The following is a 24622-nucleotide window of genomic DNA, read 5'->3' as shown; positions in this document are numbered from 1 at the left end:
ACAGTTAACAGGAAATGTAAAATAAAACAACTCAAACAGAATCTCCTTCCAAAGGCAACAGATACACCACAAGTTATTTATAGTGGAAAAATTAGAAGAGATTGGAAAGGTCTTAAATCTTCTGAGGTTTTAAATACTTACTTCTTGCAGCCAAAATCACGTCAGATGAACATCCAGAAAATTTTTAAAAAGCTTGCATTAAGGAGCTTAACCAGCTGAGAACATGATGTAGCCCTTCCTTTGGGCTGTCCAGCCACAGGCATTTACTCATTCACCAGAAGCACAGAACACGATAGTGTAGTGCAGCCTTTTACGTACTGATGCCGGGGGGGGGGGGGGGGGGGGGGGGGGGGGAAGGAGAGGAAAGCCCTTCCCCAAAGGTTTAAGCTCAGCCCACTCATTAAAATACGGAGTGGAAACAGCTGCCATAGAAAGGAAAAGGATGTCCAGGCAGTTTTTGATTAAGTTTCCTGGGTGTAAAATAGTTTAGTTCTGGAATCTTTATAAGAAAAACATTTTTTCCTTCTTAATTTCATTCTTAGTCTGCAATGTTGAAGGAAAGGAAAGGAAAGGAAAGGAAAGGAAAGGAAAGGAAAGGAAAGGAAAGGAAAGGAAATCTGTCTTTAACTCAGCTCAGAAATAACATACTGGATAGTTATCTCTCTGTTTTCAAAATCATTACACCATATTAGGGGAAATAGATCCCTAGAAGACCTTCCTTCACCTCCCCACAAGAACTAGTGTATGTGTGTACTTTCTGAGGCTTAAATCTGCATGTAATGTAATACTCCATTCATCTAGAATGAGTGCCCATCAAGAAGTCCCAAGCAAACAGCAAGTATTAATTCATGAATAGCAACATTTAGAATTGATAGCGTGCCTCTTACAGATTAGCACCTCAAGTTAAAACTAGATAAGGAAGAGAAGAAGGGGGTAGCAACAATCAAAGACCTACAACTGTCTCTTGACAAGGAAATGCTGAATAAGTGAGGATTCTTCAGTCTGAGAAAGTGTTGACAGAGGGGAAATGAGAGAGCTCTACGAAATCTTGAAATGCATCAAATCCGCTAATCTGGGAATGGTGGCTCATTCCTTCTGGTAACACAAGAACTACAGGGCACTGAAAGAAATCCACAGGCAGAAGTTTTAGAACAAAGGACAATACCTTTTCATGGAGTACATAATTGGACTGCAAACCTCATTGCCACAGGAGCTTGTGGATCTCTGCTCTGTAAGCAAGCTCAAAAATTAAATATATATATATATATATTAAAAAAAAAAAAAAAAAGGAAGTATAATCCTAAACTAAAACACTTAGCTTGGAAAGTTTTTGGCCATAAGTTACTAGAAGGTGCAGATACCTCAGGTGAAGTAGCAGTTTGCATTTGCCTTCTACATTAACTCTTTCCCTAAACCTGTAACACTGGCCAGTGCCAAGACAGCGGACTGGATTAGGAGGATCTTTGAGCCACACCTGTGGTCTTATACTCTCATTTACCTAATTTTCACTACAGTGAATTTCCCTTAATGGGAAATTGTCAGTAGTATTAGGTCTATTTCACAAACAGGGCATTAACTATGTACATTAAGATTCCAAGCATCAAACTATTTAGAAATTCTGACCACTAACCAAAATGAGACAGTTGGATACTGCCCTTAAAAGTTGGCCTGAAGTGACTTTGTGCTTCCTCAAAGGCAGCACCCGAAGTGTCCTGATTTTCACATTGCTGCCTACGCCTCTTCCCTGCTACATCATTCACTCCAGTATAACTATTTCACATGCAAAATTTCTCACTAACAGTTTTTCCCTAACAGATTTCAGAAGCCATTTCTCCTATTTTCTGTTCTCTGTCCATTTGCCTACAGTTACACTAACTAACGCTTTCTGGTAGTGAAATCTGATATTTAACATCAAAGCTAATTTAAATACATATGCGACTTTTATATACTGTCAGCTAGCAGTTTCCAATGTAAGACAAGTGGACGATCACTGGGTAATGACTGTTCTTAGAGCAGCAAAGAGCTGGACAATCAAGGTTCCTTTTTTTTTTTCTTTTAAATGAGAGACATACTTTAAAAATAGACTTGTAGTAGCCAAGCATTCACTGTGTGGCAAAAGGTGAAATTGCCCACTAGCTCTGCTGGTTCGACAGCTGGTGTTAATTAATATTCAGAAACAAGATACTTCTATGCAAAATAAACCAATTGACTCAAGATCCTTTTCAGACTGGGTCTGAGAAAAGCAGCCACAAACTCTGCTTCCCTTCTCCACTTAATTTGAAACTGGGGCTTAAGAGCTGTTTGTCTGTCTTTGTGTGTTTAATGTTTCCTGTAGGCCTGCAAAAGCACGCAAAATATTTTAGTTCAAGGCCTCTATATGGTTGTAATAGGAAATAGACGTCTCCCTTAAAGAGCTGGGTTAGCATAGAAACAGAGATTGTCTGAATGACAGTGAAGTCTTTAGTGTTTATTTCAAAGGGAAGGAAAGGACAGATAAATATTTACTGCCTTCCGTACACACCGTAGAATTCAAATGTTGCCTATTTTTGGTTACTTCTTGTGTAAGCAATCTCCAGGCTAAGGTCTGGTACTGTTGTTCTCTTTGTCGGATTTTTTTTTTCATATCAAAAGAAAGTTCTGCTACCACCTTTGCCAGACAGTTCCTCTAAGCTGCAAAACACCTCATGAAGAGAAAGCTGGTTTCTAAATCCTGGGCTGGTCAAGCCTTCCTGCTCGTGCAAGAAGCATGGTCACCAGAAACAAATCAGGTCACCAGAATCAAATCACAAACCTCAGAAAGCTGCAAATTATCAAATGGCAGACCTTTTGGTCTACCTCAGAAAGTGAGTGCTTCCTGTGCAAGGCTTCAAGCCTATATTGAAAGAGCCTTCTGGAAAACTCAAGACTCTGGAAAAATCAAGACTCTGTTTCCTAGTTCTATACTCTCTCACTTTACCCATCCTGAAGAGCATGTAACATCCCCTCCATAGCAAGTGTAGGGGAAGCTAAAGCAAGAACCAATGTTCTCCTTCCTCCTGCACAGGAGGAACACCTGAACAATCTTCAAGTTCTGGTCTTTGACCCATTCACAGAAGCAAACTGTAGTCCTGAGTCTTCTTCACCACTGTGTCCTGACAAGCCCATCCTTTCTCTTTCACTTTACCATGCACTTACTGCTAGAGAACCAACAGAATTAAAAGTCACTTTGAGAAAATTTGCCTTTCCTAAATACAGTCCTACCTTCCCTTCTTCAAGGCTTGACTAAAAATGCTATTTCCACCCGTTCCCCCTTTCTTTCCCTCTTTTAAATAAGAGTCACATGGTAAATCAAGAGAAGATCAGAGGAAATGTCATTACCTTCATGTAGTTGCAACTACACCTCCTGGCAGAAGACATTCAGGGAACTAATGATGGAGTAACCCATGTAACTACAAGGCAGTGGAATCTAGTTTATCCAAACAGCCAAGGTGCAACCAGATCCTCTGTTCAGCAGGTGAATGAAAGCTCAGGACTCTGAAGGGATACGTTCTTGGATGCTCACATCCATGGACATACCTCCTTATACAGCAACTGCACCAAAATCTACTAAAATAAGCAGACTTGTGACAATTCAAGAGCTGAGTAGGAAGTCCCTTAGGTGTTACAGAGGGAGACAGTGGTTCAGTGAATGATGCTCTTCTCTGAACAAGTGCCTTAGCATAAAGCCTTCAAACACATGGACTTGTACAGATCAGGAGAGTCACTAGAGGGTCTGAGGGTCCACCCATACAGACTTCTGTATGCCCAGTTGACAAGAATTATACCTGCATTATGATCTAAAGCAGCTTAATATAATTTATTGCAGCAACTGTAACCCGGTAAGATTTTCTGTACAGTTCCTCAGAGGTTTTGTATTGTCTCTTTTTTTTTTTTTTTAAATTTTTAAGTAATAAATTAGTTTAGGTGTATCAGTAAGTTTCTACCAAGTCCTCCTTGCCCCTCTTCCATTGGATGGAGCAAAGAAATGAAAAAGAAAGGAAAGCAAAGGTATTCAGGTGAGGGAAGGGGAAATTGTAGAATGATTTTCATGGAAAAAATGGATCTAAAAGTTGAAAAGTGAAAAATATTTTTTCCCAGTTTTGAAAACATAGCACAGTTAATCCTGCCATTAAAATGTAAGATCTTATTTTGCCACATTGTTTTACAGTTTTCATTAGCAATCATTTCTTTCCGGAAACACTCATAACTCCTTCAAATTAAATATTGAGAGCGAGAGAGGAGCTGCAATATAAACAGACTGGATGGCTAAATGTATCAAAACAATGACTTTCCAGTTTTTGGTTCTGAAATGGCATGCGCTGATTTACTAGTGATGTTATTACCTTCAGAAAATTCCCGGTGATCTTATCAATACGCAGATTATTAACTTTGGCTTTAGACCATCATTTCTATGACATAATGAGGGGGCTCGTAGGATCTTTCCCATATTTTGCCATGTTTGAATTTTTCAAGCCATCTCTATAATCTACCTTGAAAAACAGCTTTGTGCTTTCACAGAGACAAAGACCACTGAAGGGCTGTTGGTGGACAAGTTATATCCCAACTGGTCTCATCACAGAAACTAACAGATAATGAAGGGCCACTGCTCCTTAAGTAGCATCTGCAAGCAAATCTGTTTTCCTTAAAAATCAAACATGATCCTGGACTTTAAGCACGGTACTTTTGGATAAACTCTCAATTACCACTTTCAACCTAACACATACTAATTCTTTTTTCAGCAGTGCAATCCTGTCAAAAAATAAGCACTTCCTCAACAGAGACCAGCAGGGTGCCCATGCCCAGCATCTTTCTTGACCAAGGAAATGGATTTATATGAAAGTCCAATGGGATATTTTAATATCCATCCTGAGCACAGAGGGCTCAAGTGTCTCAGGATTCTTCCAAAAAATGCACATGCTGCATAAAATCAGAGATTGACCTAACTCCGAAATCTGGCAAGCTGAGGAAATGCAGCCAAGCATCAGAGATGCTGAACAGAACCTCGATGGTCTGAATCTGTTCTTTGGAGCATGGAGCCTCTCCCTTCCAGCTAACTTCCCCACCTGCCCTGAAAGCATTCTGCTTTGGGAGTGGCTCTTCTCACCAGCGAGGCAAAACTTTCTTTTATTGTGGTTCATGGAAAGTTTTGTCATTTTTTCTTTCTGCAGCCCACCTAGCCTGGAAAAAAATACTAGTCCCAACCAAAACGCAGTATTAACAACTCTTCCCATCTGTGGATAGTTCTTTTCAACTACTAAGGAAGCAATCCCACAACTGCATTTCTTGTGGTTCATTGTGGGAATGGTGGTGTAGCACAACCACAGAAAGACTTGTACTGGAATGAACAGTCATTGTAGAGCACTTTGAGGTGCTTTCATCCAAAAAAGATTTATGAAAATAGGGATTAGATCAATTCTAGGGCAATTGTGGTCTTTAAGTGTAGGAACACTTCCCATAAATTCAAAGGGTAATGAGAGACAATTGGGTACATAGGATGAATTTTATTCCAACTTATCTTTTATTATACATTATGAGATATAGAGACTGAGCTGTGGAGTATAAACAGTACAATCCCCAGGCACAATAACTGAGTTTATTACTGATCCAAAGTCTGCTATCAGTAACATGAATCCTATTATTGCTTTCAGTGGGCTTTGGATCTGTCTCCCAAAAGCAGCGTGGAAAAAAAACCAGACAACTAGAGAAAAAAAGACAGTTTAATTTTAGCAATGCAGGGAAAATGTTTTACTTTTCAGAAAAAACAGGAGCTGGGAGGTGCCACCACTGGTCAGATCATTGATTTACTTAATCTAAAAGCCTTTATCAGTACCAGAAGCCTCAAGGTCTAATACAAGAAACGGATCAGCACTTCTGGGAAAGCAGCAGCTGGGCTCCTCTCCTGCTTAAGACAACACAAAGCAACTTCCCTGCATCAGTGAGGCACCATTTTGTATTTGATGGATAAGTTTTTAGCTGGATCAGTTCCCAATTTACCTCACCAGTGCTAGCCAGGATTTGGATCAGTTCACACTAGTCATGAAAAGATAGCTCCATAGAAGAACTTAGAAGTGAAATTTCTTAGAGTTGGAAATCTTTTACCAAGTAGAAGCCAAGAGAACAAGCCACATTCAGGTAAGCCATATTTGGCAACAAGTAGGATTGTCTGTATGTCTGGAGTGCCAGTGCACCCAGCACTTCTGAAGAGCTGGAACCAAACACCTGAATCTACTCGTAAGTGCTCTGGTCAAGGTCACCTAAAGAACCTCTCACACAGCAAAATGCAGAGTCTGGAAGCCCTAACCTAGCACCATCCCTCTTTGGATGGTTGGGTGTTCTCCAGAGAGCTCAGTTCCCTTGTGATTACAGGGTGCTAAGATCCTCTTTGTGAAGGAGGCACCGTTTCTGGTAAATCATTCTGTAAACTAATTACCTACCCCGCTTTCAGCACAAATCCAGTGCCCTGTACCTTTCCCTGAGCTAGGTTTGGGTTAAAGGCAGTGCACTACCCACACACCCTCCAGATTTTCACCTTCAGTCTAGACTAGAGAGGCACCTCAGCCACAAAGTTGTGGTCTAGGTCCTTACTCTGTCTGTTTCTCAGGTCTGGCTGAAACCTTATCACTAGCTCTCCTCTTCTCTTTGTCATTGCAGCTCTGGTGGTCTCCTGCAAGCAGCACAGCTGCTTCTCCTGCCCTCTTGCTGAAGCTTACTTCTAAAGAGCCTCCTCGGAGCAGATGTTTCCCATGTGCTTCACCCTTTATTTTCTTGCCACCCCTCCATTTGTTCCCATGCAAATAACAATTTATCTCCTTGATCTTTCAGATCCAAACCTGAAATTGTGCAAGCTTTATCAATCTACCCAGCTGGGTTCCAGAACAGGAGAAAAACATTTTTTTTGACTTTTCACTGTGATAATATGCGGGGAGGAAAAAAAGGTTTAACCTTGGCACAGCCTTTGGTTCCCATTTCACCTCCACATCACCAGCTTTAGTCTGGCACTTTTTGTTTTCTTTCCAGCAATGAAATTTTATTTCTTAGCAATATTTTGCTAAGCAGAATTACTTATTATCTCAATTATTTGCCACTTTCTTTTCTATCTCTTTCCTTTGTTTTCTAGCTGCCACTAAACTGTGATTTGGAAATAGAAATCTTCAGTTTATGGGTATCTCATGTGCCCCATCCCCCTTCTCTGTGACATTTCCCTCTCCATCTGTCTGTCCTTGGCACCAGAGCCTGCAGTGGCCCTATACTTTTACACAAATTACCTTTGCTCTGCTTCACGTTTCCAAAACTGCTTTCAATATCAAGACAATTCAAGACAATTTCACAGCCTTATGCTACCTAAATTAAATCTAAAAGGAACACACTTTAGCTGGACGGATACTGTAATCCCAGCTTTAGGATATTACAAATTCAGCTACTCTTATGTAGAGACAGGTTTTGTTGGGAGAAGGGTGGCTGCATCCCCTCCCATGCAGTATGATGTTTCTCTGAGCAGGACTACTCACCTAGGTCAAATCCTGAAAGTGCCATCAGTCTACAAAGGAGCATGTAACTGTGCCATGTAGGCTGGTTGGTAAGCTCCGCCACAAACAGCAGATAAGACTATGAATTTCTAGCAGCTTCCAAAGGATCAGATGAAGCTCTCAGAAACATGAAACTAAGTCAACCCAGGTTTTGCCCAAACCAGGGGCAGAGCGCTCTAGACGGAGACTTACATGGAGACAGTCTATGGAGTCCTTGTTGACAGGGACTTGGTTCTTTAAAGCCCTCACTCTGGTCCCAGCCACAGGCAGGGACTACCCAGTAGCTATGCTGTCTGTGCGTCTGTCCTCCCTGCCGTGGCCTTTGTTACAGTGCTCACAAATGGACTTCAGCTGGAGGAGTCGGCCAGGCAGGACGGATGGCGTGACCAACTGCTCACTTTGCTGGTAACTGTGTCGGAGTACAAGAGCTGGTGACAGGACGTCCCTTTCCTGACAGCTTGCTCCCGAATTTGCTGCCTCTGTGCAAGTAGCTCTCCAGCGTGTGATTTCTCACATTCCATGAACGCTCTGATAAAAATTGCTGCATTCAGCCAAATGTTTAGTAACTCCTCTGATAGCTATGTATTAAAAATGACCGTGGGAGTGAGAAAAAAAGTAATGGTCTGAGATCATTAAGTGCAGTCCTGGGGCAAAGAAAAATTTTGCTTTCCAAATGCCACACACAGATTTACTGTGGGGACATAATGGGTGGGTGTATAGGCACTGAGAAGCCCCAGGCAAAGACTTTAGTTTCATTTTCAGCCTTGCCCAGAGTCGATGACTCTCGATGACTTCAGCTAAGTCACTTCATATTCTGCTTTTTCAAAAACAGGCAAAAATCTACATTAATGCTACATATAGCAAGTCTGTAATGCTACATACAGCAAGTCTGTATATTCACAGTGCACCCTCCTCATAGTGGCAATTGTCTTTCACTGTACTTGCTCCATGCCTAGATCTTAGATGAAACCTCAAGGTAACATAAACGAAATTTGCAGAAACCTACATAATTTCACAGTACTGCCATGAAATTACTTGTATGGACTACTAAGAACTAGTACTAGCTGGTTTTAACAGGCTAAAAGCTTCCTAGCAGTATGGGCAAAATTGAATGCATCTGAATGATGGATCTGGCTGTGTCAAAGCTGCTGAGGAGCCCCGCTGCTCCTGATGCTGTCAACAGAGAGCAAAGAGGAAAAATAGAAACTGATGCTCATGGAAGGTGCCACTCCTTTCTCAACACCAACTAGCCCTCTGTTTTACATACTCTTTCTCTCAGCAGTGCCGCAGTGCCACAGTGGAGTCAGCCTGGTTTTTGAGACCAGAGAATACCTCTGCCCTAGACAGGTTTGCTTAGAGCCAGCCCCAGATAATAATACCATTATTTTTCTCTTCCCATACAGTTCACTAGACTAATCATGCACTGTTTTCTGCAGCTCCCTTATAGGACAGGCTCCAGGCAACAGAAACAAACATCTGTGCAACCCTTCATTCTTCAATTCCTTGATACTGCTGTAAGAAAAATAATAATTAAAGAAAAGCTGAGAGGGAACATAGATTGAATGAACCTAGAGAGAATAAATCCAGTACTGGAAGTTCCCAGTCAAAAAAGAAGCTTCCCAGGTGGAGCATAATGAGCGCTTGTTCAGGATAAAGTGCAAAGCTCAGAAGATCAATAGGTATTGAAGGAACACTGTTGTGTTTTGATCAGGGCAGACCAAAGACATTATATTAATTGCTTTTCAAGACAGAGACTTCCACAGACTTTATTCCATTCTGCTATTATGCAGAGAAAGTTGGTAGAAAGCCACTTAGTGTGTCCCATCCAGCTTGAATGTTGAAAAAATGGTAAAAACAGAGAATTCTCCAATCTATTTCATGTAAATTTATCTTATAACTAACAACTTCTTTTTTGTTCCTTACTACCTCCTAAACCTATTTTCACTCTGTTTTGCACCTTTTCATTTTTTATTTCATAGACTTGCAAATCCCCTTCTCCAGTCACCATCTTCTCAGAAATCACTTCTCTTTCAAACTGTTCTCACCCTTCCTCCTACAAGCAGCTGTGCTGTATGTCATCGTCTGGGCATGATTTAGACTGGAAGCTCTACAGTGCAAAGAACAGGTCTTATTTATGTTTGTGAATCCTGGTCTAACTTTATACTGCTGTATAAATGTTTAATAGGTAATAATGCATTTGCTGGAACAAGCTGTGCGCTACTACTCAGTGAGACCGTTTGGATACAATCCTTGCTGACTGTCAGAAGCTTCTGGAACAATAAATAAATAAATAAATGCAGCTGTTTGGTGACACTGCAGTCTCAATGTTAAAGGATGCAATAGTTGAAATGGTCCACGAACATCCACCATAGCGCTGGAAATGGCCATACCTCCTCTTTCCATTTTTGAATCAACATAGAGCTCAAGAGCTCGGTGCTATGGATGTAGGCTCAGCCTTAACTCCTTTATGTTATCTATATCCAGACCTCCACACTAACACAATTTTAAAGAAGTAATTCAAATTTTTGTTTCCTCTTTAATGTTGGCTGAAGACTCTAGAATGGTTCTGTCCATTTTCCACTCCACTCTTGGCATAATTTTTCTTTGAGTGTATCACGACCCGTGTTAGAACTAATTCTGAAAGAGAAAACCCAGTAGCAGATTGGACGCATAGTTTTTATTTCATGGACCAAATAGGAGCCAGATGATTCATCACTGACACCACACAAATAATGAATGCTCAAGCAAACAGGGAATGTATGATGTCTGGGCCTCGGGGCCAATGAATAAAATATGGTGATGCTAACGGAGAATATGCAATAGGGCAGCAAGCATCTCAAGTCTTCATGTCATCTAGCCTCAGGTTAACACTCATAGAGACAAACCACAACATAAATTTCCACAACCTGCACAAATAGATATCTTTGGGGTTTGTTCTGCCCATGTTCTCTCTGTATCAGGTTGCTACTGATGGCAAAGCTGGTGATGACAAGTCTTATCCCTTAATCTCAACAATTCGTGCACTGTTGACATGAAATCCAGGGATATATTAAGAATTGCTACTGTGGCATGCCTGTAGGGGCTCTGAAACAAGGAGTGGAATGGGGCTCCTGTCTAGCCGTCTACCTCCAATACTACATCTTAGGGTCAGGATCTTTTTCCTATGAATTTTTATACAGTTTCACTAATACGATATTTTATCCTTGAAAGAGATTTGACTAAGTGATGAATTAAGAAGGTTTGACAATTGTCAGTGGGCAGTAGGAAAGAAAAGGAGCTGTATCAAAGAGAAGTCAGTCTAAAATGCAAAAGATGGCTCTATTATGAAAAAATCCTATTACAGTCAAATCTCATGGACTTTATACAGTTTCTTCAGTTTCATAAACCACCACTGTAGCAATTTAAAAGTAGATTTGACCAAGCAGTATTGCAGGGAACACAGATATATCATCACGGCTGTAAAACAGATGAGCTAAGAACCCCCTTTTCTCCCATTTTCATGATTGTGCACGACAAGATTTCAGTACCAGTCAAAGTTTATTTACCTGTGACCAGCACAATTTTCAGGGTTTAGATTTTAGTGACAATAACTCCTTAGGAAGAAAGTTGTCCACTATTTATCAAGTTAGAAGTATTACAGGGGCAGAGAGAGGCAAGGCTCCTAAGTGAAGATGAGCTAGGGGCATAGAATTTGGAAAGATCAGAACTGAAACACTTCAGAAAATCTGCTCCCGTATGACTGGAAGCTGAACTGTTTACAGAGATTCTCACTCAGTTGCAAGCATTTGGCTCTTGCAAGAAAACTGGCTGCAGTTCTCTACCTATACTAACTGGTATCAGAAACACATTCCCTGGAGCTATAATAATTTTCATTAACTTTTCATCTCATCAAATACCAGAGCTTACATGTGAAAGCTGTGTTCTACAAGGCCAAATACTTATGATCAAACTAAAACAGGATCTTCAAACAGACCATGTTGAAAGTCCACTCTCTTATTCTGCCTAGTCGGAGACCATCAAAAAACACTTTTAAGTAGAAGAATGTAAGACTCTTGGTGAAGTTATTATTTGAACAACATTATTTTCAAATTAAAATAATTGTTTTATCACCAGCTGGACAAGTGGTACAATGCCTTCATGCTTAACACAAAGTAATTCGAAGTGAAGAAAATAAGATTGAGAGCTGTTAGTTATTTTATTTTGCCTCTAAAGAACACGGTTTCAAGTACCCAAATGAATAGTTAAAATGAATAGTTAACAACTAATTTTACACAGCTTATTTAGAGCTCACAGCTTGTAGGAATCACAAACCTGTTCCCCCTCCTCCCCCTCCACCACCTCATTGTTTTTGTCAAGGAATCCATATCTAATTCACAAAAATATCTTTCTGTAGAAACTATAAAACTTCTTTCATGACCACTTTGCTTTGTCTCTTAGTTCCTTTAAAATGTAACAAGCTCTGAATCAGATATAATTAGAATAATTTGCATTAATTCTAGTACTGAACGATTTATGATACCTCGTGTATTCACAGAAGAGCCCCATCTTCAAAAGGTTTCAAGGATGAACTGCTATGCCTCAGAGACAAAAAACCCTTTAAGATCGGGGTCAAGCTGGGCATTTATATTCAAAAATAATAAATAAATCCATTTGGAGACAAAAGCCTATTGTATATTGCTCCTCCAGGAAAACCCATGGGTGGTTGAGAATTACTTGGGAAAACTTTGTGTAAATTAGTTCTGAATCACTCTCAGTTCTTTCTTCCTCACTGAAAAGAGGGGTCTATGGAGGGAGAAAAGCATTGGTGAGTTCACACAGGGTCAGGGAATATCTGGCTTTCCAAATGCAGAACTAGAAACCATTCACAGTTCTTGGGATGTTGAAAGGCAGACTGAGCATATTCCCTGCCCATGGCTCATTGAGGAACTGGGGCACCCTCTACATGTAACCAACTACAAATGATGTGGAGGAAGTGGCGGGGGGCTAGAAGGTACAGAGGGGAGTACAAACTGCAGCAGTAAAAGCTTATGTGTTGTGACGGTTCAAAGGAACCACTTCCTGCTCTCTGCTCAAAAGGAAAAAAAAAAACAAAATGAATGAATAAATAAATAAATAAATCAGTCCCACTGTTCCTCATCCAACATTGCTTTCTCTGCTACCGGGCAGACATTGCCAAGCTGACAAAGCAGACACATGGAAATCCAGAGTTTGTTACAAACCACAGAATTTTACTCAGGAATTTTGCAGCATCCTATAGGATTAAATAGAAACTAATCACCAGACTACAGAGTTATTTACATTAGCTCAGAGAAACTGGAAATATGAAATTATATTCTGGTCTTTCATAGTAACTTTTATAGAAAAAAAGCTATTCTTTATTCTTAACTCCGTAATCATATGCTAACAATTATCGCCACAAAAGCTATTTCAATTCTTCCAAGTTATAAAACAAACTAGACAGCAGGAACAGCTTTGAACCTTTGAACATCAGGTTCATATTTACTTTGCCATCCTATCTTTAGGTCAAAATCTTACACATCTGCTGAAAGCACTTTCTCCACCTGAGGCAATTCTCCTGGTAGAACTGCTTCAGGTACCAAGCTGCTGAGGAGGAGCAGTACAACCTTGATTCAGTCCTTGATTAGAAAACAAGACCTCCTTATAGAGGTCTAGGGAGACTCTCAGATTCAGCATGTGAAGGACACAGCACTTCCACTATGTCTTGCATTTGCCCAGGAATGATAACTGAGTTAGGGCATGACCCTAGGGAATCATGTTAATCAACACAGAATCATAGAATATCCCGAGTTGGAAGGGACCCATAAGGATCATCGAGGCCAACTCCTGGCACTACACAGGTCTACCCAAAATTTTAGACCATGTGACTAAGTGCACAGTCCAAACGCTTCTTAAATTCAGACAGGCCTGGTGCAGTGACTGCTTCCCTGGGTAGCCTGTTCCAGACACTGGCCATGATTTTGAAGCCAGTGTATACATGTTATATAGTTTTGTTCTTGTCCTGAAGCCTCTGAGACCAAGTGTTTTTCTATTACCACAAAGCCCAGTCTTGAACATCATTCACAGTACACAGTACAAGCAGGGTGGTAAATGATGTACAGACGGACTTGAATTCTCAAGTTTAATTCTAATTCAGTGCAACTTTCTGAGGAAGACATATATCTGGTGTTTAAAATATTGCATTCAAAATCAAGCAAGTATTCTTCTACCAATGGCTTCACAAGTCACTTTTCTGAAAGTTTCCATACTGTGTTTGAGATGAATACTGGGGAGTGTAACAATGCATAAAGTACATACCTTTGGCAGAGCTTGCAGAAAGAGAAGCCACAGCTCCACAGGTATGCCCTGGCCTCCTCCTGGAAAAAGAGAAAAGCAGCAAGTGTTTTACAATATAATAATCTAACGCATCTGTTGGAAAAATGAACTATAAAATAGTCTCTTAGTCTAAAATAGAAGAAACCACCATGACACTGGGGTCTGTGAGAAATCTATACAATTTTTTCTAGCCTATCTACTTCAACTACTATTGTTATTTTTTAAAAGCTAAAAGTCACCATTTGACTATGAATACGCTTTTATGAGGAAAGAGCCTCTATGTCTACGTGAAACCTAAAGCAACATCATCTGTGTTTATTATTCTGTAAAGAGAAACAGTGCCAAACTTCCTGCAACACCCACTTTAGCTGCTGAAATCCAGAGAACTGAATGTGCTGCTGTTAGCATTTGGAAACAGAAATATGTTTTGATCTAATATATTAGACACAGGCTTGCTTGGTAACAAGAAGATACTGGATTCCAGAGCAGGTTAAAATAGTGTGAAATACGCAACTCATACAGGATAACTTCTATTCACCATCTTTGAAAATTTTCAAGTGTTCTACACACCCTAAAAATACCATGAAAGTCAATAAACAGTTGAATTCTCCCAGGTCATCACATAAATCACAGCTTAATTGATGCATACTAATGTTTTAACACTACTCTTACTACATTGCATTTAATACAAAGATACTCGTGAGACAGGACTAGGACAAAACTCATGAAGAGAGACGTCTGTTGCAGTTGGGGCTATTGCTGTTTGGTCAGGTGTCTTCCTACTGGCAGAGGATGCAGCTTGTGGATATGCACATGTAGGGATACAGTGGGTGTGCCACAGGGCCAGCTCTCTCCTGTGGACACTATGCTGCTGCTTCTCCATCTTACAGTCTCTCAGAAATGTGCGTCCTCCTGTCTCTTGCCTGTCTCTTCCTGAACATCTCCCTAAGAATCAAGTGGGAAAACAGCTGCCCAGAAAGACAGATCTACAAAAGCTGTCTAGAGCATTTCAGTGAGATCTAACCCCTGCAGAAGTTCTGCTTTCAGAATTTCTGCTCAAATTTAAGTCTAGGTTCTAGGTGTTTCTGACCTCATTAAGGCCGTATAGTGGGAACTCACCTATCCATTTCCCTGCCCACAACAGGCAGTTCTCTACGTCTTCAACTACAAGTGATAGCAGATGAGAAATCCATTCTCTGCTGTTGCCACCATAGACAAGTGATCAGAAATGCCAGCAAGCAGCAGATTTCTACTGCTGCTCTCCAAGTCCAGTGTGGATGATACGAGCAGGGCCTATACGCCAAGCTGTCCCCCTGCCACACAGCCTCAGAATGGGGAGAACTCACAGTTTAGCAACATCATTGTGCTACGACCATGACAAGGATCCTGTATATTCCCAATGAAAAGCTGTCAGTTTGTAATACAGAAGTAGGCACTTTTTGAAACTGAAAACCTCCTTCCTGCTTCTTTCTTTATGGGCTTCTCAAATGGTAGCCCATAGGTACCTCTGGATGGGGAAAAGACACCAGCTTCTCCCCTGCGGGAAGGGCATTATAGGACTAAAGTATTCCTTCAGCTGAATATATTACATCCAAACTTCCCCTTCTCATCGTACAAGTTCTATCCCTGTCAGGACAATTGCAGTCCAGAAATAGTAAGAAGAAAAAGTCTCCCGAGCACACTTCCAGCCAGCGGGAAGGGCTCCAGCCTACGCTGGCAAGTGATCCCTCACGCCTGCTGCCCCGTGCACTAGCAGGCCCCCGGGGAGCTGCTCCACATGAGACAGCCTGTCTTTTCTGTCCTGCTCTTCCTTCTCAGTTGAAAGGTTTGTGCACTCATTGGTATGTCCTTGCCAGTCAGTGAGGAGTTTCTCCCTTTCAGCAGTGTTGTTTTGGGTAGCAAGTAAAATCCTTCAGGTGTTCCTACCTCTTCCTTCCTCTCAGGAACCAATCCACCTCACCAATTACATTAACCCAGAAGCAAGGACTAAGGCACTACACACACCTCACCCCTCTTCCCTTTTCCTCAGGTTCTGAGGCTCATTCTCCTCACAATACAATGCATCAAGCCTGCCACATCGGACAGTGCAACCCATAACCATGCCATAACACTACTGGGTATACCTGTAAGACATGGTGTGATACCACTGTTACCCTAAAGCCTCTTCCACCAACAGACACATTTTTGCCAGCCCAGCTTGGCTGTCTGTCTTTCCATGGTATTCAACTTTTCATTTCTCATTTACTACCTCTTGAGAGAAAAGTAATGCTATTACACCCTACTTGGGTGCTGTGACAATTTAAGATCCCTACAGAAAAGCTCTAACAAAGAAAAAAGGCACATCCATATCTTTTCTTTCCATCCTAAAGTTAACTTGGGATCAAATCCCTTATCCAATGCCTTTCCTTTAGCTGTGGGGTCAACCAAGCCTACTCAAGTCATAATCTTACTTATTCTTGCTCTAATGCCAGTGCTGTTACGGAAAACAGTGGTACAACACTTTTTTTCTTTTCTATTAATTTACCTGAGGAGGAAATGTTGAGTACAGGTTACCTGTAACGTGTCAAACTTGGATTGTTTACCTGCAAAAACAGCTTTTTGACTCAAATCACACCCTATCCCCAGCCATACTTTGAAAGAAAAAAAAAAAAAAAGCTTCTGAAAATAGAAACAAACAAACAAAAGTCAGACCTCATTTCAAGAAAAACTACTGGATGGTTTTGGCTAAAATGTAGAGTCCAAAGACAGAGAACATGAAGCAAAATACATAAGCCCTGATTCCAAGAACGTTACTCAAGGAAATTGACAGACTTTCCACTTGCCAGAAGACAGCAAAACACGTAAGTATATCTGGAGCACACATCATTATGAATAGCAGTAACAGTTAGTGTTGCCATTAGATAAGCAACTCTGACATGAACCAATCTTATCTAATGTTGATTTGGAGTGCCAAAGGACCGTTATTTCCACTGGTTTGCCACAGAGGAGAAATTCTTTGAGAGCCCAATTAAGTTCAATCACGAACACATGCTTCCTACAGATATCCCAGAGGATCAAGCACATATTACAACTACATTCCTTACAGCCAGAAGGGCAGTAACAGCACAACCAAATTCTACTTTCAAACTGCTGGATTACAGCTTGAAGAAACAGTGTCCAGGATGCTGCCTGCTCCCTGCAGAATGGTCTGGTGAGGGCAAAGTATGTACAGATTTCCTCTCTGGCAAGCACAACAGTCTAACCTGCTTATGTGGCAGCCATGCAGCTTCCAGACAGCTTGAGAAAGATGAAGTAAAATATTGGAATTACTATCTTTTAAATTAAATAGTATAAATAATGTACAGAACATATGTTCTGACTGGGACACTATTTTAGAGTTCAAGTAAATTTTCTAAATTACATACAAGGGTGGAAATGTTTGGATATCAAAGTATTAACAGCAAAAGTGCACATCCTGGATACCAAGAACAAAGATGTTATGATACTGGAAGCTGCTGGAGGTACAATGAGATATATTCTGGGCAATCTTTCCTGCATCTCATGCAGAAATCTCATTCATAACTATTCCACTTCATTGCCACCTCTCAAACCAATCTCGACCATGAGCTTTGAGCTTTTCACACACTCTCTGCTCATCCTCACAGTCTATAATTCTACCACCCCTTTTAAGCCTTTAAAGCAGAAATTAAATTTAAAAATAATAATAAAAAACAGTGCCCTCATGGAATAGAAGCACATGTTAGAAAGCAAAGAGCACGTATATCCATCCTGCTACCCACAAGAGTCTAACACCATTTCAATTCTGGCCTGCAGAAATTACTCTTGCACTTCAAAGGACGGCTGCTGTGCCACTTGTAGCAATATGAAGGCTGTCATTTTCCATGCACCTTCCTGTGAAGGAGAAACATGCCCACCTCTGTACTGTATGTGATGCACCACAGAGTCAGCATCCATGTCTGTAAAACTTGAGTATGGGGGAGCAGAGACGAAGAAGAGGGAAGAGAAAACTGTCACTGCCTCTGCTGTTTTGGAGTGCTTGCCCCTTTTCATCACAAATGAAAACAGCCCCCAGGCATGACACTGAAGGTTCAACTCACAGCACAGAATGAAATTAAGTCATTTTCTCCAGCTTAGTCACTGACTTTCCATGCCTTTGAAACAAAAAAGCCAGGAAGAGCATTGAGGAGCACAGCAGCAGCATCAACAGCACTGCTGAAAGGTCTTACAACAAATGTCTTTGGAAAAAATGACGTCAGTAATGCATAGAAGAACAGAAGATCACAAAAAGAAGCTGATGACGAAGGGACATTTCCCATCCCCAGCCTTATGAGTACTGTAATCCTAGCAACCAGAGCTGTTCAAAAGTGTGTGTAGGAGGACAGAGGGAAGAAAGGGTAGCACTGTTTATAGTACATAGAAATAGAGGCTGCAGCAGTAGCCAAATGAAGAGAATAACTTTTATGCATGAACGGAAGAATGGAAGGAAATGGGTAGGTAAGGACAATTGTAGGATTTGTACTGTACAGAAGAGAATTACTTCTACAAAGGATGCAATTTCTTCCATGGAAAAGATGTTTCACCCATGGAGTTGGATGAAATAACTCATCTGGGATAGTAACCTTTTAATGTTTGTTATCTGTGGTTCTGTTACTAGACAGGTTAAAGTTCTTACTTATAATTAGCACTTTATCAGCTAAAAAGTCAAAGCATTCTGTGCATCAATCCATTTTGTCTTATGTCACCTTTACAAGATGCTTATCAACCAAGACTGAAAGGAATGCCTGGTGTTAATCACAAATATTTAAAGGGTTCTCAAAGTTTGAATACTCAACACTTTCTGAAAATAAACTTCCTGGAATAAGCTTTTAGGTCATTTCGCATCACTAAGCCTTTCTGATATCCTGGCCATTTCCTCTCTTCTATAGCAAACAAAATGGAAGTGCACGGAGGCACCAAACAGATTGTTTAAAAAAATGCTTATTTATAAACCTAAAAGAAAGCAGTTGTTTTTTCACCAGTTGTCAAGCACTTCAGATCTCACTAGGAAAATTACATCACACCCTCAGAATGCCATAGAATAGTTTGAAAATCTATTAAGGGGCATCTAATAAATCCCACAGGATTTCAAACAAATGCCTATAAAAATGCATTGCATTCATCTAGAGCCCACACAAGCTTCTCTATTGGCAGATAAAGAAAACTGGTCTGCTCGTTGACCTGCTTACATATGACATTAATGACCCAGTCCACAAGTATGAAAATACTTTCCTAACTGAATTGCTTCGAATCATGGTAAGAAATGCATGCAGAACCAATATGTTTATATATTTATTTATTTTTACTAATGGGCACTCTTTTACCACAACTACTTCTGTGTGGACTCCTTCTCCATGGCACCAGGTGAGCTGAACAAGGCTGCCGCTTACCACTGATATTTTTCAGTGGTTTTCTGTGAATGAAGAAAAGCAAGCCTGCTGCCAAGGGGCTTAAGTCAGGTACTGGGGGGGATCTGGGGCTAAAAAAAAAACAAACAATTAAGGGTCCACACATAGAAAAAATGTTGAAAAACACTTACTGATCCTGACAGTATATTAATTACTGTCCTGCAAGTAATTCTATTACACCTCTTTACAGAATCTAAATATTCACACCATTTTTTGGTGCAATCAAGATAACACCTTAATCATCTGGAAATGCAAATTGCAGCAAGGCAAAAATACACTAAAATAAAGTGAAAGGGGATCCTCAGGATTTGGCGGACCTCTGACAAACATCCAAAAAAACCCAAACACATTTCACCACTAACATTCTTCATATTATTTCCAACTGATTTTTGACACTGGAATTGGTTTTTAATAGATGCAAAAGAGATAAATGTCTCATTACCAAAAATAAATCAGTCTGTTAAGGATGACAGAGAGAAGCAGAAGCACTGCACTGCCTATTATGGTATTAAGCAACAGATTTCATTCCCTCTGCTACATGCCCATTAATTAAAAATCTGACAAGCTTTTCCAAAGAATTTCTGAGCTTCTTTGGTCCTCTTTAATTCATCCATAATTCTTTGTATATATAAACATGTCAGGCCTGGAAAGAAGTGGGACATGCCCATAATTTACCACTGAATTCTTTTTCTATTCAAACACAAATACTGGTAAAGAAACAATAACAGACAAAAGGGGGAATAATGCAAGAAATTATTGCAATGAAACAAATGTGCCTGCAATTCCCTGTCCAGTCACCAGATGAAGCTGCTTAAAACACCAGCTCCAACATGTTTGTCTGCCTTTTTGACCACAGAGACCTCATATGTCTGTGCCAGAACTAGATGCATCAGCTCCCAGTAAGTTAAATCACTTTGCATTACATCCTCTCACGAATGTGAGACACTACTTTAATAGGAAATGGTAGCTTGCTTTGCATTAACAGTGTGCTGCACAGAGCCACAACGCAGTGAGGCCTTTGTTCTCTTTGCAATGTGTTGCCTTTGTAAAATTCCTTCCTCATGGTCAGGCAGAGTAGCCATTTTGTTCTCGCAATTAGCATAACATGGACAGATCTGTCAAACACACACACACGCACACTTAACTTGCACTCCCACAGATAACCATACTCACAGATTTTTGCCTTTACTTCTTGTTCTTCTTTAATGAGAAAAAATCACCACAGAGCAAAATCGCACATCTGTGCAATCAGAACTGCCCCAGTTCAGCCTGTTGTTAGACTTTAATTCAAAGATCCTGAAAAAAAAAAATGTGTGCTATTACTGCTTAAAAGGTTCAAAGGTAGATGCAAATGTAAAAACTGAAGCACAGAGGGGCTTCCACCCTATCACACAGAAAAATGCTATCCTATGTTTTACTCAGCTATTCTTCTGTCCTCTAAAGCGAATCCAAATGAAACAATTCGTCACTGGCATGCAGGAGGGCTAGATAGCCTAATAGGTCTCTTCTACCTCTAAGCAATTCATGCCTTGCATGGCTTGTTTTTATTGACTTATCTTACTGGCTGTTTGTAGGCAGAAGCATGTGCCTCACGCAAATGCCAAAACCTCTCTTGCTTTGTGATGCTACTGTACAAGTGCAAGTAATCAGAATTAAAACAAACAAACAAACAAACAAACATTATTTTCTTTCTGTAGGACTAACTCCATATCACCTTGCATAGTTTTTACATATACAGACATAAGCTTCAACAATACCACACCAGAAATAGTATATTAACCAATCTAGTCCTTCCAGTTCAGGGTCACAGGCTTTACACCTCCTGATTCATCAAAGCTGATACCTGCGCTGCTCTTCAAAGATCAGAACTTTAGCAGAGATTTCCAGTGAATGAAGGCAGAAGCCTTGACACCTGAGACAATCAGGAAGACAGAATAAATATGTGTTTTGAACATATCACTCTGTTAAGAGAGAAAAAAACCCTCTTTGTGCACCTTTTTTAAAGAAAAAAATTAAAATCTCAGCAGAGACTGGCAGTGACATTTCAAGTCAGCAGCAGAAAAGGAGGCATCTCCTCAGAGCACATTTACAGCTGTGGCTAGGGGTAGTACTTTGGTATAGTTAACAGAAGCAGGACTACAATCCCTGTCCTAGGGAGCACCCACAGTTTTGTATAGCTAAAATCATTTTGCTTACTACGTTAGAAGTTAAGAGAGATGATGAGAAGTATACAATAGGTAATATGTGTCTCCTGGGCTTTCCCTGTGAGGGGTTGATTTTTTGGAAAATTATGAGTTACTGAGGGAAATAGATTTGAACAGATCTTGAATTAGATTAAAAACAAATAAAAAGCCTCTCTGAAAGCACAGTAGGTTGTCTAGTTCATGTACTCTCACAGCAGACTTTGCCGTTAAAAGTTAGTTAGAAACTCTGTTAATGATAAAAAGAATCCAATGTAAGTCAAAAAAGATTATCTAATATAAAATCCTGCTGCTGCCAGATTGAAAAAAAAAAAAGCAAACAGTTAAGCCAAATTACAGTAAACACAGTTAAGACAAGGAAGAAATTTGTTAAGAGGGTGATATTTCTTCTTAGATTTGTTGAAAGTACAAGTCAAGTCCTCAGCAAATATGGAAGGGGTTGGCTATGTCTGTTTTAACACGATAGGAATGCTATTCTGATTTTGCCTAAAGGAGTTACTGTAGCATCAATACCAAATCACAATATTTATTAACATTACCTTTCTGACTAAAAGAGCAAGCATTGAGCTCGTACTTCTAACCCAAAGTGCAGAGGAAAAATATCAGCCCCTTACCTTGAAGAAAAACGTATTATATGTTTCAGCATTAACGTTCTGCATGAGATTTCTCCACTAAGTCTATCACCTGGAAAGGATAAGCAGCCCTGGTCAGAGCACTTGAGAAACTGAGGACTCACGATTTTTAATGTTTAACCACGTTAAAATAATGACCAAGCAAGCTGTAGTTTTGAAGGTTAAACAGCAAAACTTAACTACAGGAAAGGAAAGTCTGCTTTCACTGCTTGGAAGTGTTCCTGATTTTTTCAGCGAGAACATTCAATAGTACATGTTAAATATTTAACTCTGTGTTTTTCCAGTATTACACCAGTTTTCCTCCAGGGATACAAAGGAAGGCAGTGGCATAGCTGAACCATTACTGTCCTTTAAAAGTAAAAAGGAGAATAGCCACTACTCACAGAAAACAGCTACAGAAAATACAATAAAGAGGAAAAAAGTTTCTGTAAAGAAACTTTCTGTATATCACATCACAAAAACATCATAATAAGTCAGCATTTCATATAGACAATAAATGATGAAAAAGATGTAAATAAAAATCATCATCTGTCCTCTTTACAGATGTTTGGAGAGTGACAGTTCTGCTCTACTTCATCACCTATCTTTCTGAACATATAACAGGTTAATTTTTGAGGAAACTTTCAATTGCTGGCCAGTGAACATCTGTTCCTATCTATACCCAGTTATCTATGGCTGCTGCAGCTTCCAAGGCAAGCAAAACACACTCATTTGATGATGTCCTGCCCCCTCTATTGCAAGGCACTCACTGTCTAGTTTTCTGTAATCTTGTTGTGAGACATTCCTTCCTTCTCCCTCCCCATTTTTTACTTCTTTCTTCCTGAATGTTTTCCAAGTCCATTTGCTTGGTTTTTGAGTTAGCAAGAAACAAGACTTTCAAATTACATGCTGAAAGGAATCCACCCACACTCACAGTAAGCCATAAGGAAGAAACAACTGGATGTTCAGAAGGGGCAGCACTTGGCACCCTCTGGTGAATACTCCCTTCACATCCCCCTCATGCCCCACTGCCAGAGCACAGGGGCACCGGAAATTTGCAGCCCCATTCTTCAAACACATTGGTTGAGAGAACGTGATGCTGACAGCTCTAATGGGAACCAGTGGTACCTAGGAGTGGCCAGCACCTTTGAAAGGCAAAAGCCACATGATTTTGGTGCTCAGATGACTCTGGACTTAAAAGCCTTTAATGTTAGAAAATACGATAACTGAATGACAGACAGCATGTATTTTCCAGATGCAAACTTCACTGTAATGAGATGCAGAAGGAAAACCAATACTCCTGCAGACAGTAAAAGCCTCACAGTGTCAGAGCCTTCTATCCTTCCACCACTCTGTTCAGCACCTTTACATCGAAGATGTTCTGCAGCCTTTCACACTTGACCTCTTAATTAAAGCATGGTAAAATTAATATCTCAGACACAATGTATCCTTTACCCACCTATATCAGTAATTAAACTAATTCTCAAGGGAGTGAGAACATTTGTTATGTGTAATGTAACTTGAGCGGGGGTATCCTAGAGAGAGAAAAGGAGCTGATGTTATAAATGCAGTCATTTATCTTTTAAAGGGAGCTATTGTAAATGAAAGAACACCACCTGTGTTGGCTTGAGGCAGCCCCCATCCAAATGAAATCTTTTGTGTCACCTGGGACAGTTCACTGCATATGGCCTCCCCATCTCTGGCTGTAATACTGATTATCTACATGGCACAGAAGATAGACTTTATGCATTCTCTGTGATGCTAGCACAAAAATCCACTTTCAAAACCAACTGAACTGTATTTAATAATAATTTTACATTTGTTCTACATGTAAAGTAGGATAGATCTAAGCAGGTCTAAGGTGTCGTTTGTTTGTTTTTTGTTTGTTTGTTTTTGCATTTGTGTAAATCCTGGACATGAAGACCTTGACTCATGACTGAAACAATCACAATACAAACAAATGAATCACCATATAGAAAAATTATATGCAACTAAGGCTAACTAACAAATAGTTTAACACTGAAAAACAGGAATCAATGGAATCAAACCTGCTACAAATTATTTACTGTTTTTATTTCAGCAGTTCCAAAAGTGCTATGTCACCAAACATCTATACCTAAAGCCAAACTACCCAAGCAATGCAATAAGAAAATAATTTTCCCTTTAGGTAAAAAGAAAAAGTTACGTATCCCTGGGTACAACGACAAGCAACTGGGTGAGCAGTATAAACGATTGCCCCAGTGGGAGCAAGATGAGTGTACATCTTGCTCCGAACAATTCCCAGTCAGAATGACAGAATTTAATCTTCTCTTTGTGCTGATGTACAAAGGACCAAGCAATGTGAAATACATCCTAGAAAGTAACTAAAAACATATATACACAACTAAGGAGGTACAGAGGATACACAAAGTGCTACAATAAATAGCACAGAAGACAACCCCCTTTCCTTCAGGAACAAGACTCATTTGCTGACATCTTCTCAGATGCAA

General features: G+C 40.1%; 1 protein-coding gene across 1 annotated transcript in view; it reads right to left on the bottom strand.

Moving 5' to 3' along the window:
* Positions 1–24622, bottom strand: part of SORBS1 (sorbin and SH3 domain containing 1) — a 165005-nt gene that overhangs the window by 109566 nt on the left and 30817 nt on the right. The window contains exons 2-3 of the mRNA XM_040564017.1: positions 20495–20617; positions 13860–13918 (exon numbers count right to left, since the gene is read on the bottom strand). The gene's annotated coding sequence lies outside the window, so the exon portion shown is untranslated. The remainder of the gene's footprint in view (positions 1–13859; positions 13919–20494; positions 20618–24622) is intronic.

The sequence above is a fragment of the Cygnus olor genome, chromosome 7 (assembly GCF_009769625.2).
Source record: "Cygnus olor isolate bCygOlo1 chromosome 7, bCygOlo1.pri.v2, whole genome shotgun sequence".
Taxonomy (NCBI): domain Eukaryota; kingdom Metazoa; phylum Chordata; class Aves; order Anseriformes; family Anatidae; genus Cygnus; species Cygnus olor.
The sequence above is the reverse complement of the archived record's forward strand: the minus strand, read 5'-3'. Positions and strand labels throughout refer to the sequence as shown.